This window comes from Hemibagrus wyckioides, linkage group LG13 (assembly GCF_019097595.1).
Source record: "Hemibagrus wyckioides isolate EC202008001 linkage group LG13, SWU_Hwy_1.0, whole genome shotgun sequence".
Taxonomy (NCBI): Eukaryota; Metazoa; Chordata; class Actinopteri; order Siluriformes; family Bagridae; genus Hemibagrus; species Hemibagrus wyckioides.
Genome location: NC_080722.1, coordinates 3761675 through 3781736, shown reverse-complemented (window position 1 = coordinate 3781736; position 20062 = coordinate 3761675). Strand labels below are relative to the sequence as shown.

General features: G+C 37.7%; 2 long non-coding RNA genes across 2 annotated transcripts; one reads left to right on the top strand and one right to left on the bottom strand.

The window, feature by feature from the left end:
- Nucleotides 1–6318: 6318 nt before the first annotated feature.
- Nucleotides 6319–12281, bottom strand: LOC131363290 (uncharacterized). The gene is made up of 2 exons (XR_009206298.1): nucleotides 12144–12281; nucleotides 6319–8032 (listed from the first exon to the last, which is right to left on the bottom strand). It is a non-coding gene; the product is annotated as an uncharacterized LOC131363290 (long non-coding RNA).
- On the top strand, nucleotides 9274–15853 carry LOC131363291 (uncharacterized). Its single transcript, XR_009206299.1, has 3 exons — nucleotides 9274–9688; nucleotides 9942–12879; nucleotides 13181–15853. It is a non-coding gene; the product is annotated as an uncharacterized LOC131363291 (long non-coding RNA).
- Nucleotides 15854–20062: the final 4209 nt, after the last annotated feature.

Genomic DNA, 20062 nt, shown 5'->3' with positions numbered 1-20062 from the left:
CTGTGTGTCAGTAGTAAAAAGCCATAAAAGTAAGAAATCTCCAAGACTCAGAAGGGTTAGGCCTGCTCACATGCACCACCTGTAAGAGAGAAAAGAAAGAAAGAACACTCACAGCATGCACTGCAACCAAACAAATCTTATCTTCACCACTATAGTGCCAACCGTCACAACACAGCCAGCACCACCCCACAGGGATCACCTACACAAAGGAGGCTAAGTGTTGATGCAGGCCCAGCCCTGTACAAAACCACAAAACACTAACAAGTGAGGAGGGAAACCACACAGGTAAAACCACACAAACTACCCACGCACTGTCATATGTGATCTTTTATCGTCATTCCTAACTCCATTTTTGAGAAGAGTTTTGTACATTTCATTGTGAATTTTTTTATTTTTTATGTTTGTTTTGTTAAATAGTAGTAACACTGTAAATAAAGCCACAAACTAACTTTAAATGCGGTTTCAGCCTAGTTGTCTTCCTGTCTGGTGATATTTTATCATCCGGTTTAGTGATATTTTAAAAATCCTTATTTAACTGTTTTAAGAAGTACTGAGTTATCTCCAAGGGTTACTGATTCACAATGCAAGTTGAAAAATGTTCCTCAAAGACTAGCTGGATGCACCAGTGGAAACACTGTGGAACGCGCCTCCTCTCCCCAACAAAACATGACTTATGAAATATGATATGATAAGGAAAAACTAATGCATATTAATTCCAGTTTCGTCGGAACATCCGATCTCTGCCCACTGGACAGAAGTGACAGAACTCAACACTGAATATAAATACACATTACTCAGTCCTGACTGCTTAGTAGACGAGATGCTCGAGGAATGGAAAATGGGGCAAGAGGGCCAGAGGATTTCAACACTGTTTTTTTAAATTGTGTTTGTGTACATTTCCCCAGCACTAATGCTAAGGAGGCACTTTGTGAACTCTTGGGGCTACTATCGGAATGCTCATCCCGACGGATTGTTTATTATCTCCAGAGATTTCAACAATGCAAATCTCAGATCTGAGAAAATTTTCAAAATCAACTGAGATCCCCACCACCAACACAGAGTGACCATTCTCCACTAAACACTGACGGGTCCAACATGGAGATCGTCAAATCCTTGGTGTTCACCTGGCAGAGAACCTCACCTGGTCACTCAACACCAGCTCCATCACCAAGAAAGTCCAACAGCATCTCTACTTCCTGTGAAGGCTGAGCAAGGCTTATCTTCCACCTCCCATCCTGACCACCTTCTACAGAGGGACCATCGAGAGCATCCTGGCAAACCTGAGTGAGAAAGAAAATATAATGAATTTAATGAACTCCTTTATTAGTAACAAGACTCTGAAATGATGGGAGGAGTCAGAAAAACGATAGGATTTTATAAAGTTGCATACTATTTATGTGAATTAGTGTTTATTATTAAACAACATTACATAAAAATGCTCTTGTGAAACGTGTTATTCTTGCTTATCCTCTCTCCCTAATTAGCCCCTGATGTTTCTGGCTCAGCCCCTGATGTTTTAAATCCTAGAAACGCCCCTTGTACAGTCCATCAAAATTTTATCTTTTAACCCATCACACGTTTTTCTTTTAATTTTTATTGGATGCTATGTAATTTTACATTTTCTTTATGTGACACTTTTTTCTCTCTCTTTTAGGAGGTGATAGAGAAGTCCAAAGCAGGAGAAGTCTCATGATCTAGTTCATTATTTTTTTCTCTCTTTTATTTCTTTAAGACAGGCAAATAATACAACAATCAACACACACCTCTAAATTGATCAGCTGCTTGAATTTAGGGCACTAAAACTGTCTAATGGATGTTAATGCTGCAAGAATGATTTCTGCCAGTGGGAAAGCACCTTAAACGGGCTTTACATTAAGAATAATATTAGATTACTTTTAGATTTAATTGACTATAGACTTCTTATCTCAAGATATTATGATGTTACTTATTGACTTTTATAAAGTATTCAGTGATATTGAACAGGTAGAAGGTATTAAACATGATCAAAATCAGTGATTATTTTGGCTGTTTTTCTTCAGAAAGTAATTGAAACGCTCGATAATGGCAAACAATAAATACATGATTACAGAGAATTATTTATTTTGTTCATCTATCCTGTTTCCCATTAAGAACCGTGTTGAAATCACCGCCACACATGACTTCCTTCAGCAGAGTTTTAATTATAATTGATTAATATGTCTTTCAACATTAAAAAAATAAAACATTTAAAACATTCGGGTTTTTTATTTAATCTGCTTTACATCAACTAGAAGAATGATCCAACAACACTGATCAAGTATTCTGTGATTCATTACCGGTCCGGAAAAGGAGTCTAATACCAGGAGTTTAAATACCACCGCGGTGAAGTTAGCCTGATATTCAGACATTAGACAGACATTCGGAAGCGGTAGTTTAGGGACCGTCGACAAATTTCTGTACGACTGAAAAAAAACCCCACTTTCTTGAAATGAAATGAAACAGCCTTTATTTGTCACATATACATTACAGCACAGTGAAATTCTTTCTTCGCATATCCCATCCTTGGAGGTTGGGGTCAGAGCGCAGGGTCAGCCATGATACGGCACCCCTGGAGCAGAGAGGGTTAAGGGCCTTGCTCAAAGGCCCAACAGTGGCAACTTGGCGGTGCTGGAACCCCTGATCTTCCGGTCAACGACCCAGAGCCTTAACCACTTGAGCCACCACTACCCTATTCTTCAATAGCTTTTAAAAATAAAAATTAAATTAAAAATAAAAGAATAGATTTTTTGGGATACAAAGAGGTGTACCTTGTGGGGGTGTCCAAGTAGATTATTTTGGTACTAGTTTGGGGTCACAGGGTCACATGACCTAGAAGCTATTGAAGAAATAGTGTTTTTTAAATAAAAATTAAATTAAAAATAAAAGAAGAGATTTTTTGGAATACAAAGAGGTGTACCTTGGGGTGTCCAAGTAGATTATTTTGGTACTAGATTTGAGTCACAGGGTCACATGACCTAGAAGCTATTGAAGAAATAGTGTTTTTTTTTCAGTCGTACAGAAATTTGTCGACGGTCCCTAAACTACCGCTTCCGAATGTCTGTCTAATGTCTGAATATCAGGCTAACTTCACCGCGGTTTAAATACCGCCACCTATTTACTGTTCTACTGAAAGCGGTGAAGGTGAAGCAAATTTCCCCCTCTAGTTTTACTCGTATACCCCAGTGGGAGCAGCAATGTTTCCTGCCACGTTTTGCACCTTACATTGTGAAACTGTAAGTTTTTTTTTTATTCTTTTCATGTTTGGTTTGTTAAATAATAATAACACTTAACAAGTAAATACGGCCAAAAAATTGTTATCGCTAGTTATCTTCCTGTGTAGTGATATTGTAAAAATCCGTTTTAAAAAGCTCTCAGTTATCTCATAGAGCATTAGTGATAAGTTTCTGTTTTTCTTTCCAGCGCGTGAAATAACTCTGTAGGTCTGCTGTTCTGAAACTACATCATGAAGTGGTTTTTAAGTCCTGTCTTTCCTGTGATGAGTAAGTGATACTGTTTATAATTCTCTATAAAGAGAGCTGATAGGAAAGTCCACTACACACCACAGAGAAGTCTCACACCCACTCTGTTTCTGTTCGAGTATTGTGATTACCAGACTGTAATACCAGAGGTGGGTAATGAATTACATTTACTTCGTTATATTTACTGGAGTAAGTTTTTTGGGTAACTTGTACTTTTAGAGTATATTTAAAGATGTGTACTTTTGCTCTTACTCAAGTACATTTTAGTGAAAAAGTTTTACTTTTACTTCGCTACATTTGGCGGCGTTCCTTCGTTACTGTCAAATGTTAATAATTAATATGAGATTTTTAAGATAATTAGTTTATATGGCTTGTTCGCAAGTCTCGCGAGACTTTGGAGAGGCTGCTTCGCGAGAGTCTGTTACGGATCTCCTGCTTACGTTTAGCGCGTTTAGAGGAAGATGATGAAGCTGAAGCAGAGGAAGACGTGTGCGAATTAACGGAGGAAGATCAGCCATGACCTCAAGTTCAGTCTATGTTTTCACTCCAAGATGTCAAAAAGAATAGTTTCATAATGCGATGCATGCTGTGTTCACCAAAACCTACTGACATCCCAGAGTCCAAGAATTCCAGCTCCAACCTGAAAAACACGGAGCAGTGTCACAGTTAGGTCTATTTCAACACTATTAATGGTCATTTGGTAACTATGGGCACACTGACCTTATTTTAATACCAGATTTCTCACACTGTCCAAATGTTTTTCTTCATATGCCCTCTCGTGCAGGAAATGACCAATATCTTGTGAACCCTACAAACAACACAGGTTGATGAAGAAATGTTCGTTCTAAAAGTCTGGACAATTTCACACCCATTTTCCACAAAACTAAATGTGAAATGTGAAAATAAAGACAGAGTTAACTGTTAGAAAAACACCTGGGTGTGTTTGAGATTTTATTGCAAATGACAGGTCATGTAATGTTAATGTGCCCATCACTGGACTGAGATGTGGCCTTCACTGGACTGAGATAGGCTACTTTACTTCAACCTGTGTTTTATATAAGCAGAACATGGAGAGGTGTGTGAAAGCTCTTCAAGGAGTTTGAAATTCTGGGTTTTCGTTTCATATCAATCAGATCAGAAGTAACTAGCTACTTGAGTAGTTTTTTCATTAGATACTTTTTTACTCTTAAGTAACTATTAAGATTGTTACTTTTACTTTTACTTGAGTAAATATTTCTATAAGTACTTGTACTTTTACTTGAGTACAGATTATGGATACTCTACCCACCTCTGTGTAATACACTGATGTTACCGCTAGAGATCAGATTCAGACCAGATTCCAGTTTCAGTGGATATCATCAAGAAATCTGGACTGTCCACTAGTTTGAAGGGGTTTATATTTGCAGTAATTCTCTGTAAATATTAACACAATGTACAGTGATTACTACATTGATTAAATTTATAGTAGTATTTTATTCTGGGGACTGAAGGAGACACCGCGTTAATCAGAGTTTCTGTGTTTCATTTTGGACAGAAGGGAGATTCCTCCCATAATGTAGAGTTCACTTACAGTATGTATGAATTAATATTTTTCTCATGCAGGAATATCAATGAATTCAAGCAGCTGCTCAATTTAGAGGTGTGTGTTACATTAAGATAATGTAAAATTACATGACATCCAAAAATATTTAAGTCATGTTGGTCCAATAATCACACTGTAATGTCTTAGTGTTCACAACTAAATGTTTCATCAGTCTAATCTAAAGTCTAATCCAATAATCCAGCTCCACAGTAGACCTGCCCTGTTTACTGAGAGATATTCTAGTTTCAGGTGTATACATTTCATTACACACAAGGTACTGATGGAGTAAAGTTCAGAGTATCACCTAAGCAGCAGTGTACATGTGCTTCTTTCAGAGAAAGTTGTAGTCACTAGTGTGAGATCTTTCTTTAACATTCTCAAAAGTCTGCAGCGTTTGTTTCTGGAACCTGGTGAGTTTTGTCCCTTGGTTCTGTTTGTTTAAACATATACAAACACAGCAATCACGCTCAGATCCACACCAAAACACTCAGGCCGAGATCACCTGAACGAGATCACCTGAACGAGGATCGATTTCCAAAAGAAACAGCTGTAAATTCTGGACAGGAAACTGTTCTGACTGGAGTGTGTCATGTTCAAAATGTCTATTCTGATCTGTTAGTTTAGCATCTACCAGAAGTGAAAATAGTAGAATAGTTGAATTTGTCCTGGACACATGGAATTTTGTTCCATTGTATACAAGCTATAAAGAAGAATGAAAATAAACCCCACTTGACTTGATGTGTTTATTTGTGTACTGTACAATAATGATTTATTTTTGTAAAAAATAATTTTTTATTCCGTCAAATATAATAGTTATGTTTTTACAAATGGATAAATAATGAATCTCAAGTATAAACAAGCTCATGTCTCTACAACACCTTTAAATAAATTACACATTTTTAGTTTTCATAGATTTTTGTTTTAATATGTGCCAAACGATGATAATGTATTATAAATTTTTAACTTACGGATTGTCCACTGTTACCATGACATTCATTCATTCACACCTCTGCGACCCAATGTTTAAAATCCTGGACCCGTGATTTAGTTCAAAACTCATTGCTTCAGATTATTTCATCTGTCAGTGAAGTAAATATCCTTCTAACCAACAACAGCTAACAAATAATAGTCATGTTACTGTAACGTCTGGGACCCCCGCCCTATGCGGGGCTCGAACCCAGACGCCCGTGGTGTGTGTGCGCACGCCAGCACACGGTGTAATGAGACCCATGCGCAGGATTCAGCGAAGCACTGCTTTTATTACATTTAAGACGCGACATAGGGAAACAAACGTAACACAAGACATGGCGTGGATAACTAAACAAAACCTAGACCTTAGCTTGGACACGGAACCTAGCAAACAAAAGCCCAACAGAAACCACGCTACAGATAACAATCATGGACAAAGACACAAACACAAGGATCCCTATTTATAGGGGTAGACATTAGGGCTAATGGGATACAGGTGACAATCAGGATAGGAACAATAGGAAGGGCGTAACAAGAGATACACAAAGAAGCAGGCTTCCAAGGTTCACCTTCCAGCGCCCTCTCTGGGCCTGGCAGGGAACTGTCCAGCTGTTCCTGACAGTTACATTATCACATGATAAATTCATCCCAGGACATTAACCTGCCTTGTTGTTTTGTGCTTTATTTCCTTTGTGTTCATACCGTGTTCAGGTCACAGAAGACTGAAAGATAATTAATGAGTGTTTTCTAACAAAATTGAATAAAACATCCCACTTTATCCAGCTTCTCTAAAGGTTTTTGTGTTACAAATTTCAGATCTCTGTATATGAAATTCAGCCAATAGTACCACAAGATCTATATTATGGTGTTGTTTAGAGTTTGTATTTAAAATGTTTTTTTTATTTTATTTTATCTGTCATCAAGAACGCAATTGTAGAAAGTAAGTCCAAGACCAGAACTACCTGAGATCGAGTCAGGACAAAATGAAAGCATCAAAGAGTCAAAGATCAAGAGAATCGAATCCTTTTTGAGGTCTACGCTTCACATCAACTAGTTGGCTTCATTCGTACATTGCTCAGGGATTAAGTAGTTTCACTTCTTGACAACCGTCTTGCAAAAGAAAAGACAACACAAAGAATATTTTTTACAAACTGACCACATACTCTAATGACATTGTACCTGATCTAGGCTGCTCAAAATGAAAAATTCTGGACTTCACTTCGATTCTGATTAGAGTGAATATGAATCAATTGAGTTGATTCTGCACAATAATTTATGGAAAGACAGGAAACGAGATATAATAAAATAAACAGTGTAATATTAATTAAATACACGTAGGCTATAATACAGCTTCTAACTGTTATGTTCTGGATGTTATGTCTTTTAAACTTAACTACTAACTGTAATGGTTTATGAATTCTTGTCACGTATTTTAATTGTTTTTAAATCAGACATCCGTATGCATATCTTTATCAAGGTGATTTGATCATACAGTTATCGATGATTGGCACCTGGTTGAGATTTTCTGTGTAAACAGTGAGGTTTTTCAGAGTCGACTCTTGAATCTCAACTGTCTGGAATCGAGTCAAAATAATATACCTTCATAAAAGGTAATAAATAACCAGTAATCAATGTGTAAGCAGCCAGTTGACTTGTAAATTTAATCTTCTCTATTGAATTATTACAAATAATTATATTACAAATATATTTGTAAATCTGACTCTTACTTGGAAAGTACATAAGATTGCATAAATTGCAAATACAGAACAGTATGAGATGAGTACAGGACAATAAAAACACAGGACAATAAAACAACAAAATAGAAGCTAAACATCCCGCAGTCGTGGATTACATCTGGATCGGTCTCTGCATGTTTTCACAGTGTAAATGATCAGGCTGATGATCCCTCCACAGATGAACAATCCTAGTAGCACATGCAGTACTGAAACTTGAGCGCTGTTGTTGGTTGTGAATTGTTGTAGCCCTGGATAAAAAACAACAACAACAATTAGATTATTTATTAGGAAACGTTCAAAGCTATAGACTGAGAAACTGTAGAAGCGTCAACACTAAGAGGGATTTTTGTGTCTGTTTGGATGTTAACACGCTACCTGACATGCATGGAGACTGACTGTACAGTACATCAGTACAAAACAGTACAAAGTGGGACTGCATTTACAAATAAACACTAGACTGGAATGTCCACTCAGTTCACAGTAACTTAACAAAACTTTTACCTTTCAGTGTCTGGAAGTATCATTAGAATAAGAGATCCATTTACCTTCTACCTTCAGTAAAACAGCTCTAAAAAAGCTTGTAAATCTGCTTTCAGTAGTCACCGATCTGTTAGCAGGAGTGTACAGCAGAACCCTGTGTCCATCTTTCTTCCATTTTACATCTTTAACGTCATGTCGCGTGTCTCCGTAGCACTGGAGGGTGACGTTCTCCCCCTCCAAAGCCTTTACGACTGTTGGAACACCTGAAACTAGAATATCTTTCAGTAAACAGGGCAGGTCTACTGTGGAGTTGGACTACTGGATTAGATTTTAGATTAGACTGATGAAACATTTAGATGTGAACATAAAGACATTACAGTGTGATTATTGGACCAACATGATTTAAGTATTTTTGAATGCCATTTAATTTTACATTATCTTAATATAACACCTTTCTCTCTCTTTTAGGAGGTGATAGAGAAGTCTAAAGCAGGAGAAGCCTCATGTTCAAAATTATTATTTTTTCTTTGTTTTATTTATTTAATACAGGCTAATAATACAACAACCAACACACACAGCTGCTTGAATTCATTGATATTCCTGCATGAGAAAAATATTAATTCATACATACTGTAAATGAACTCTACATTATTTGAGGAATCTCCCTTCTGTCCAAAATGAAACACAGAAACTCTGATTAACGCGGTGTCTCCTTCAGTCCCCAGAATAAAATACTACTATAAATGTAGTCAATGTAGTAATCACTGTACATTATGTGTTAATATTAACAGAAAGTTATTGCAAATATAGTCGCTGCTGTTATCTGTCCGAATGAAACCCATTCAGACCAGTGGACAGTCCAGATTTTTTTTAAACAGATGATAAGGTGAAGATGCTATGGTAACTAGAAACTCTTACATGGTATAACACAGTTAGGGTAATACACAATAGCGCTACCTGAAGGAGGTGGCATTCGAACCGGGTCTGTGTGGATGGGAGGGGGACTTGAATTATTTGTGATTTTTTGGTAAAAAAGTACAAAACAGGCGCATATAAATCTTTGCTTTCTTCCTTTCTTTCTTTTCTCTTCCTTCCCCTTCTTCCCCATTTTTTTCCTTTCTTCCCCACCCGAAACAGACTATTGTTCCCCAGGTTCACCAGCTTTGGCTCTGTAAAGGCAACGCGCGCGTTGTATAACAGTATAACAGAAACCGGACTTAATGACTTAAACGACTTTTTCGTGACGTTGGTTTAGAATAGCCGCATGGACCAATCACCACGGCCATCTCGTAAAAGAAGGGGCGGGAGTTTAGTCTTGGCTGTTCTGATTGGTCGAGATTGTTTGCACACGCGCGCTTACCCATTCGAGAAGTCATATATGAACTTATTCAGAAGAAACTCCTCCTCGAGACACCAACTCCACTGTATTAAACATTTTGTACCTTACATTGTGAATCGCTAAGTTTTATTTTCTTTTTATGTTTGTTTTGTTAAATGGTATTAACACTTAACAAGTAAATAAAGCCACAAACTAACTTTACCGCTGTGAAGTTAATCCGTTTTCAGCTTATTTATCTTCCTGTGTAGTGATATTGTAAAAATCCGTATTTAACTGTTTTAAGAAGCTCTCAGTTATCTCATAGAGCATTAGTGATAAGTTTCTGTTTTTCTTTACAGCGCGTGAAATAACTCTGTAGGTCTGCTGTTCTGAAACTACATCATGAAGTGGTTTTTAAGTCCTGTCTTTCCTGTGATGAGTAAGTGATACTGTTTATAATTCTCTATAAAACACATGATGATGAGAGATTAAAACAGAAACTGCAGGAGAGATGCGGAAGAGAGATAACACGGAAATACACCACATTACACAGCAGAGAAGTCTCCACACTCGCGCTGTTCCCGTTCGAGTATTGTGATTACCAGACTGTAATACATTAATGTTACCTCTATTCAGACCAGATTCCAGTTTCAGTGGATAGCATCAAGAAATCTGGACTGTCCACTGGTTTGAAGGGGTTTATATTTGCAGTATTTTCTGTAAATATTAACACATAGTGTACAGTGATTACAACATGGACTACATTTATAGTAGCATTATTTCAGGGGACTGAAGGAGACACCGCGTTAATCATTTTGGACGGAAGGGAGATTCCTCCCATAATGTAGAGTTCACTTACAGTATGTATGCATCAGTGGCGGACCGTGCATTTCACACCTAGACCTTCACTGGTGTCCTTCCTGAATTAATCGGCAATAGATACTAACCAACCGTTAAATAAGTAAAAAAGAAATTAGGCTACAGTATTTCACACCTCACGAGGAATAGTCAATTTTATTACGGTTACTTTTCTCAAAAAAAGTCATTCTTGATGCCGTATGCAGCAAACTGCAATCTCCGGAGGATGCAGCATCCGAAATGAGACACAGTGAATATAGAAACACTGTATAACAGTGCGCTGTGTCACAGGCTCTTGTAGTGAACATGAATAAAATTACATTACGAATAGCAAAAAAAACAAACAAAAACAAATTAACACAATTCAGTCTAACAAGTCACCTTTCACTGCAGCAAAAAATCCCATAGTCCACCCCGGGATCTGGAATGAAGGCAAACTGTTTGTTTTGTGCAAAAGAAAACCCAAAAGCATAAATGGTTCTTGAAAAGCTTACCAACTATTCTGAAGAATCAAAAGGATTTTCTTGAAAAGTCCGCCTTGAAAATGCATTTGTAAGGATGTCCGCGACCAAATCGGTTTCTTCTCCTCTTTCAGGCATTGTGACTTAAAATGTATTATTTAGTTTGTGCGGTTATCCAATCAAAGGACTGGAAATTGCCGACGTAAACGTATACCTGCTAGATGGTCCCAGTGACGCCAACTCGAAATCTGATTGGTTAATGGATCTGTTTCATTGACACTTATTTTAAGCTACGGGCGCCTGCACTTTTAATTCTGAAAGCCTTACGGCAGATTTTCACTCTGGGAATACATGATGTCAGCCACTAGCTGAAATATGATTGGATAAATACTCATCATAAATATACACTACTGGAAGCAGCGCAACCAAGAGAAAACCTATGTAGAGAATAGACTATTGGGAATAATTTAATACACATTCATGGAAAAATATTTTAATTATATTAAAATGCAAGTCAGTGATTCAGATCACTGCTGTTTAGGCCAGCAGAGAAGGCCTTGCTAGCCCTGACGGTCCGCCACTGGTATGCATTAATATTTTTCTCATGCATGAATATCAATGAATTCAAGCAGCTGCTCAATTCAGAGGTGTGTGTTATATTAAGATAATGTAAAATTACATGACATCCAAAAATACTTAAGTCATGTTGGTCCAAAAATCACACTGTAATGTCTTTCGTTTCACATCTAAATGTTTCCTCAGTCTAATCTAAAGTCTAATCCAATAGTCCAGCTGCACAGTAGACCTGCCCTGTTTACTGAAAGATATTCTAGTTTCAGGTGTATACATTTCATTACACACAAGGTACTGATGGAGTAAAGTTCAGAGTATCACCTAAGCAGCAGTGTACATGTGCTTCTTTCAGAGAAAGTTGTAGTCACTAGTGTGAGATCTTTGTTTAACATTCTCAAAAGTCTGCAGCGTTTGTTTCTGGAACCTGGTGAGTTTTGTCCCTTGGTTCTGTTTGTTTAAACATATACGAACACAGCAATCACGCTCAGATCCACACCAAAACACCCAGGCCGAGATCACCTGAACGAGATCACCTGAACGAGATCACCTGAACGAGGATCGATTTCCAAAAGAAACAGCTGTAAATTCTGGACAGGAAACTGTTCTGACTCGAGTGTGTCACATGTTCAAAATGTCTATTCTGATCTGTTCTCTGATCTGTTAGTTTACCTGCTGATGGAGCAGTGCCAAGCCTTCATCTTCAGAGAGTCGATGGTGAATAAACCCCTGACCCTCCCGTGTAGTTGCTCAGGAAATTGTCCAGAGGTTCGGTGGATCCGCTTCATTCCTAAAAGAGCCGTCGTTGCTCCGAGTGGGATGTGTCCCAAACAACAGCATTCATAAAGCAGATATTCAGTGTCAGGAGATACAAGCAGAGGAGATTTCTCCCTGACCATCAGTTCAGTAGCCTACAATGATGCCGGCTCCTACATGTGCAGCTGTAATGGACAATCAGTTACTGAAGTAAAGCTGAAAGTTATCGATAAATGTGCTTGCTGTCATCAGCAGAAAATTGTCACTCTTAACATGTCTGTAGTAAAGTCTGACCAGCCACACTAAATGCTAAAAGTAATAAGGTGATCTGTTTTTGTTTACCCGGAAGTTCCGACATTTGTAAAGGCTTTGGGGGGAGAGAACGTCGCCCTCCCGTGCTACGGAGACACTCGACATGACGTTAAAGATGTAAAATGGATGAAAGATGGACACAGGGTTCTGCTGTACACTCCTGCTAACAGATCGGTGACTACTGAAAGCAGATTTACGATGTCAGTAGCAGGCTTTCTAGACGGTGATCTCTCTCTCCACATCAGTCCAGTTCACCCGTCTGATGCAGGATTATATCAGTGTCTCATCCATGATGAATCTCAGGACGGAGAACCAGGAGCTGTTTTACTGAAGGTAGAAGGTAAATGGATCTCTTATTCTAATGATACTTCCAGACCTTGTACACTGAAAGTTAAAGGTTTTGTTAAGTTACTGTGAACTGAGTGAACATTCCAGTCTAGTGTTTATTTGTAAATGCAGTCCCACTTTGTACTGTTTTGTACTGATGTACTGTATAGTCAGTCTCCATGCATGTCAGGTAGCGTGTTAACATCCAAACAGACACAAAAATCCCTCTTAGTGTTGACGCTTCTACAGTTTCTCAGTCTACAGCTTTGAATATTTCCTAATAAATAATCTAATTGTTGTTGTTTTTTATCCAGGACTACAATTCACAACCAACAACAGCGCTCAAGTTTCAGTACTGCATGTGCTATTAGGATTGTTCATCATCATTTACATTGTGTTAGAAAGCAGAGACTGATCCAGATTTAATCCAAAGTATGAATTAATATTTGGCTTTTATTTTGTTGTGTCATTGTCCTGTGTGTTTATTGTACTGTATCATGTATAATTGCACTTTATTCGATCTTATGTACTGTTACGTGTTGCACCATGGTCCTGGAGTCATTTTTGTTCCATTAAGTTATATACTTGTAGCAGTGACCTGCTGTGGGGTTCGTGACTGGTGAGGCACTGTCTCTTACAGAGTCAGATTTACAAATACATGAATTTAATAGAGTAGATTAAATTCACCATTCAGTTGGCTGCTTGCACATTGTTTAATGGTTATTTATTACGTCCTGTTTTGAGTGGAGTGGTCATACTGAACGAAGAGGAAACACAGAGGTTCAGAAGAGGTCATTCAGAGGTCCTAGATAAAAGGTCTGTTCTTTAACCAGTGTATAATCTGGAAGTGGAGGAGCAGCAGCATTTCATTTTCTTATCAGAAAAGAAGAAATATCACCACAACATCTCTGCTTTATAAAACAACACACTGTGAAGTGTTTTATTTCCATTGTTTAAAAGTGCATATACTGTATTTTACTATGCTTTTATGATGCTGATTGAAGGAACAAAATATTATAATCCTGTACTTAACTGTAAGAGAAACTCTGATTCTGTATACTGTTGTGGTGATATTTGTATCATCTAGGCTGTGTGATTGTCTTTAGTGATTTGCTTATAGTAAAGTGATATAAAGACACAAGAAAAACTGTTTAAATCATATTTTGTATCTGAATAAAATGGAATTGAAATATTTTGAATGAGAACTTGAATACATAAGTAATCACGTAATTTGTTAAGATCGTCCACTAGATGGCAGTAGAATACACAAAAGATTCTAGCCTGCATCATTCGAGTTTGTGTTTTTTTCCTATTTCATTTATTTTTCGAAAAAGCATTCTGAAGATTCAGAATTGATTCCACACAGTGACGGAAATATTGCTAGTCTGGAGATGTTCGGATTGAAAGACATAATTAGACAAAGCTAGAACATAACAGTTAGAAGCTGTTTTATATTATACATATATTTAATTAACATTGCACTGTTTATTTTATTATATCTCGTTTCCTGTCTTTCCACAAATGTTTCAGAATCGACTCAATTGATTCAGATTCATTGAAATCAATGGAGTCATTTTCTCATTTTGACCATCCTAGTTCAGGTACAATGTCATTAGAGAATGTGGTTCTAAAAGGGTTGGATGTCTCAAATCCGGTCTTATGAGTTGATTTGAACTTGTTTCCAAATCAGTAAGATTTATTTGGATTTGTACTTGGACTTGTTTTAGTCTTGAGCCTTGATAATTATAAAAATATTCTTTGTGTTGTCTTTTCTTTTGCAAAATGTTTGTCAAGAAGTGAAACTGCTTAATCCCTGAGCAATGTACGAATGAAACCAACTAGTTGATGTGAAGTGTAGACCTCAAAAAGGATTCGATTCTCTTGATCTTTGACTCTTTGACGCTTTCATTTGACTCTTTGATGCTTTCATTTGGTCCTGACTCAGTCTCAGGTAGTTCTGGTCTTAGACTTACCTTCTACAATGCCGTTCTTGACGACAGACATACTTATTATTGTTTATCTATTTGTTATCAAATGTAATAAGATTGAAACTATTTTAAACACAAACTCTTAACGATACCATAATCTTGTGGTACTATTGGCTGAATTTCATATACAGAGATCTGAAATTTGTAACACAAAAGCCTTTAGACAAGCTGGATAAAGTGGGATGTTTTATTCAATTTTGTCAGAAAACACTCATTAATTATCTTTATGACCTCTGGTATGAACACAAAGGAAATAAAGCACAAAACAACAAGGCAGGTTAATGTCCTGGGATGAATATATCATGTGATAATGACTATTATTTGTTAGCTGCTGTTGGTTAGAAGGATATTTACTTCATTGACAGATGAAATAATCTGAAGCAGTGAGTTATGAACTAAATCACGGGTCCAGGATTTTAAACATGGGGTGGCAAAGATGTGAATGAATGAATGTCATGCTAACAGTGGACAATCTGTAAGCTAAAAATTTATAATACATTATCATCGTTTGGCACATATTAAAACAAAAATGTATGAAAACTTTAAAGATGTGTAATTTATTAAAAGGTGTTGCAGAGACATGAGCTTGTTTATACTTGATAATGTTCATTTTTTTATTTTTACAAAAATTAAGCATTATTTAATTGCATAGTTATTCAAATGGTTGTAGGAGAACAAAAATAATACAAACAACAACAGGAGCAGGAAAAAGAGAAGATCAAGCAGGACCACTGGAGGGGGTGCTGGCAGGTGAATCACTGGAGTCTGCTTTGGCATCTGTATTTTGTGCCACTCCTTCCCCATTGTTCTCCTTCCTGTTGTATCACTTGTTTCCCATTAACCTTAATGTGTAGCCCTATTAATAGGGATCCTTGTATACCTGTCCTCGTTGGTCATTGTTGATTGTTTGGTGTTATGTTACGTCATGTTCATGTTCAGGTTTAGGCCATGTTTTATTCTTTGGTTTTCTGTTTATATTTTAGATTCAGTTAGTGTCATGTCTAGTTAGTCTACCCCATGTCTCGTGTTTATGTTAATAAAGCAGTGCTTCTTTGAATCCCGGGTCTGTCTCCATGGCGCTACCACGGAGGTCAGAGTTCGAGCCCCGCACAGGGCAGGGGCGCCCGGACGTGACAAACAGCACCAATATTTCTACTGTAAATGTTTCATAATCTTAATTTTCATCATGTTTTTCAATTATTAAGATATATATATTTCAGTGTCTAGAAATATATATAACTTCAGATATATATATATATATATATATATATATATATATATATATATATATATATATATATATATATATATATATATATATATACACTATATTGCCAAAAGTATTCGCTCACCTGCCTTGACTCGCATATGAACGTAAGTGACATCCCATTCCTAATCCATAGGGTTCAATATGACGTCGGTCCACCCTTTGCAGCTATAACAGCTTCAACTCTTCTGCGAAGGCTGTCCACAAGGTTTAGGAGTGTGTTTATGGGAATTTTTGACCATTCTTCCAGAAGCGCATTTGTGAGGTCAGACACTGATGTTGGACGAGAAGGCCTGGCTCTCAGTCTCTGCTCTAATTCATCCCAAAGGTGTTCTATCGGGTTGAGGTCAGGACTCTGTGCAGGCCAGTCAAGTTCATCCACACCAGACTCTGTCATCCATGTCTTTATGGACCTTGCTTTGTGCACTGGTGCACAGTCATGTTGGAAGAGGAAGGGGCCAGCTCCAAACTGTTCCCACAAAGTTGGGAGCATGGAATTGTCCAAAATGTCTTGGTATGCTGAAGCATTCAGAGTTCCTTTCACTGGAACTAAGGGGCCAAGCCCAGCTCCTGAAAAACAACCCCACACCATAATCCCCCTCCACCAAACTTTACACTTGGCACAATGCAGTCAGACAAGTACCGTTCTCCTGGCAACCGGCAAACTGAGACTCGTCCATCAGATTGCCAGATGGAGAAGCGCGATTCGTCACTCCAGAGAACGCGTCTCCACTGCTCTAGAGTCCAGTGGCGGCGTGCTTTACACCACTGCATCCGACGCTTTGCATTGCACTTGGTGATGTATGGCTTGGATGCAGCTGCTCGGCCATGGAAACCCATTCCATGAAGCTCTCTGCGCACTGTTCTTGAGCTAATCTGAAGGCCACATGAAGTTTGGAGGTCTGTAGCGATTGACTCTGCAGAAAGTTGGCGACCTCTTCGCACTATGTGCCTCAGCATCCGCTGACCCCGCTCCGTCAGTTTACGTGGCCTACCACTTCGTGGCTGAGTTGCTGTCGTTCCCAAACACTTCCACTTTCTTATAATACAGCTGACAGTTGACTGTGGAATATTTAGGAGCGAGGAAATTTCACGACTGGATTTGTTGCACAGGTGGCATCCTATCACAGTTCCACACCGGAATTCACTGAGCTCCTGAGAGCGACCCATTCTTTTACAAATGTTTGTAAAAACAGTCTGCATGCCTAGGTGCTTGATTTTATACACCTGTGGCCATGGAAGTGATTGGAACACCTGATTCTGATTATTTGGATGGGTGAGCGAATACTTTTGGCAATATAGTGTATATATATATAAATGTGTAAAATCTAGGTTAACACACGTAATCATGATAAAAATGTTTATTTTTTTATTTAAAGGTCCCTACAGGTTTTAGGTAGTCCTGGTGTAACACAGTGGCGGCCTTCACCTAATGCTTGGAAGAGGTATGCAAAATAAAAATACAGTGAAATAAAATAAAGTGAGTACAGCAACTTTAACTGACCTGGCTTCTACATGCACACCTTCAAATGAGAAATAAAAATAACAATGGACCACATGAGAAACCACCTGTATTCCTCTATGACTCTGAGTCTATGACTCTTATGAAGAAAGATCTGAACTGTCATTTAACATTTTTTGCATGTTTTGACAACCTTTTAACGGGAGCACTCAACAACACTCGCCTCTCCTCAGCAAGGCTTCCACCAAGATTTCACCAAAATCCAGACCATACTGCTGAATGAATCAGTCAAAGGGCAGCGCCCGTCCTCAACACTGAATATAAATACACATTACACACATTACTCAGTCCTGACTGCTTAGTAGACGAGATGCTCGAGGAATGGAAAATGGCCCAAAAGGGCCAGAGGATTTCAACACTGTTTTTTTTTTTTTTTTAATTGTGGTTGTGTAAATTTCCCCAGCACTAATGCTAAGGAGGCACTTTGTGAACTCTTTGGGGCTATTAGTGATCTGCAGAATGCTCACCCTGGTGGATTGTTTATTATCTCCGGAGATTTCAACAATGCAAATATTAGATCTGAGAAGATTTTCAAAATTGTTAACTGAGCTCCCCACCACCAACACAGAGTGACCATTCTCCACTAAACACTGACGGGTCCAACATGGAGATCGTCAAGTTCAAGTTTTAATTCCTTGGTGTTCACCTGGCAGACAACCTCACCTGGTCACTCAACACCAGCTCCATCACCAAGAAAGTCCAACAGCATCTCTTATCTTCCACCTCCCATCCTGACCACCTTCTACAGAGGGACCATCGAGAGCATCCTGGCAAACCGGAGTGAGAGAGAAAATATAATGAGTTTAATGAACTCCTTTTTTAGTAGCAAGACTCTGCAATGATGGGAGGAGTCAGAAAAACGATGGGACTGAATGAAAGTTTATAAAGTTGCATACTATTTGTGTGAATTTGTGTTTATTATTAAACATTACATAAAAATGCTCATGTGAAACGTGTTATTTTTGCTTATCCTCTCTCCCTAATTAGCCCCTGATGTTTCTGGCTCAGCCCCTGATGTTTTAAATCCTAGAAACGCCCCTTGTACAGTCCATCAAAATTTTATCTTTTAACCCATCACACGTTTTTCTTTTAATTTTTATTGGATGTTATGTAATTTTACATTTTCTTTATGTGACACTTTTTTCTCTCTCTTTTAGGAGGTGATAGAGAAGTCCAAAGCAGGAGAAGTCTCATGATCGAGTTCATTATTTTTTTCTCTCTTTTATTTATTTAAGACAGGCAAATAATACAACAATCAACACACACCTCTAAATTGATCAGCTGCTTGAATTTAGGGCACTAAAACTGTCTAATGGATGTTAATGCTGCAAGAATGATTTCTGCCAGTGGGAAAGCACCTTAAACGGGCTTTACATTAAGAATAATATTAGATTACTTTTAGATTTAATTGACTATAGACTTCTTATCTCAAGATATTATGATGTTACTTATTGACTTTTATAAAGTATTCAGTGATATTGAACAGGTAGAAGGTATTAAACATGATCAAAATCAGTGATTATTTTGGCTGTTTTTCTTCAGAAAGTAATTTAAACGATCGATAATGGCAAACAATAAATACATGATTACAGAGAATTATTTATTTTGTTCATCTATCCTGTTTCCCATTAAGAACCGTGTTGAAATTACCGCCACAAATGACTTCCTTCAGCAGAGTTTTAATTATAATTGATTAATATGTCTTTCAACATTAAAAAAATAAAAAATTTAAACATTCGTTTTTTTTTATTTAATCTGCTTTACATCAACTAGAAGAATGATCCAACATCACTGATCAAGTATTCTGTGATTTATTACCGGTCCGGAAAAGGAGTCTGTTTAAATACCGCCACCTATTTACTGTTTTACTGAAAGCGGTGAAGGTTTAGAGAAGAAGAAGCGCAAATTTTCCACTTCTAGTTTTACTCGTATACCCCAGTGGGAGCAGCAATGTTTCCAGCCACGTTTTACACCTTACATTGTGAAACTGTAAGTTTATTTTATTCTTTTCATGTTTGTTTTGCTAAATAATAATAACACTTAACAAGTAAATACGGCCAAAAAATTGTTATTAGTTATCTTCCTGTGTAGTGATACTGTAAAAATCCGTATTTAACTGTTTTAAGAAGCTCTCAGTTATCTCATAGAGCATTAGTGATAAGTTTCTGTTTTTCTTTACAGCGCGTGAAATAACTCTGTAGGTCTGCTGTTCTGAAACTACATCATGAAGTGGTTTTTAAGTCCTGTCTTTCCTGTGATGGGTAAGTGATACTGTTAATAATTCTCTATAAAACACATAATGATGATTAAAACAGAAACTGCAGGAGAGATGCGGAGGAGAGCTGATAGGAAAGTCCACTACACACCACAGAGAAGTCTCACACCCACTCTGTTTCTGTTCGAGTATTGTGATTACCAG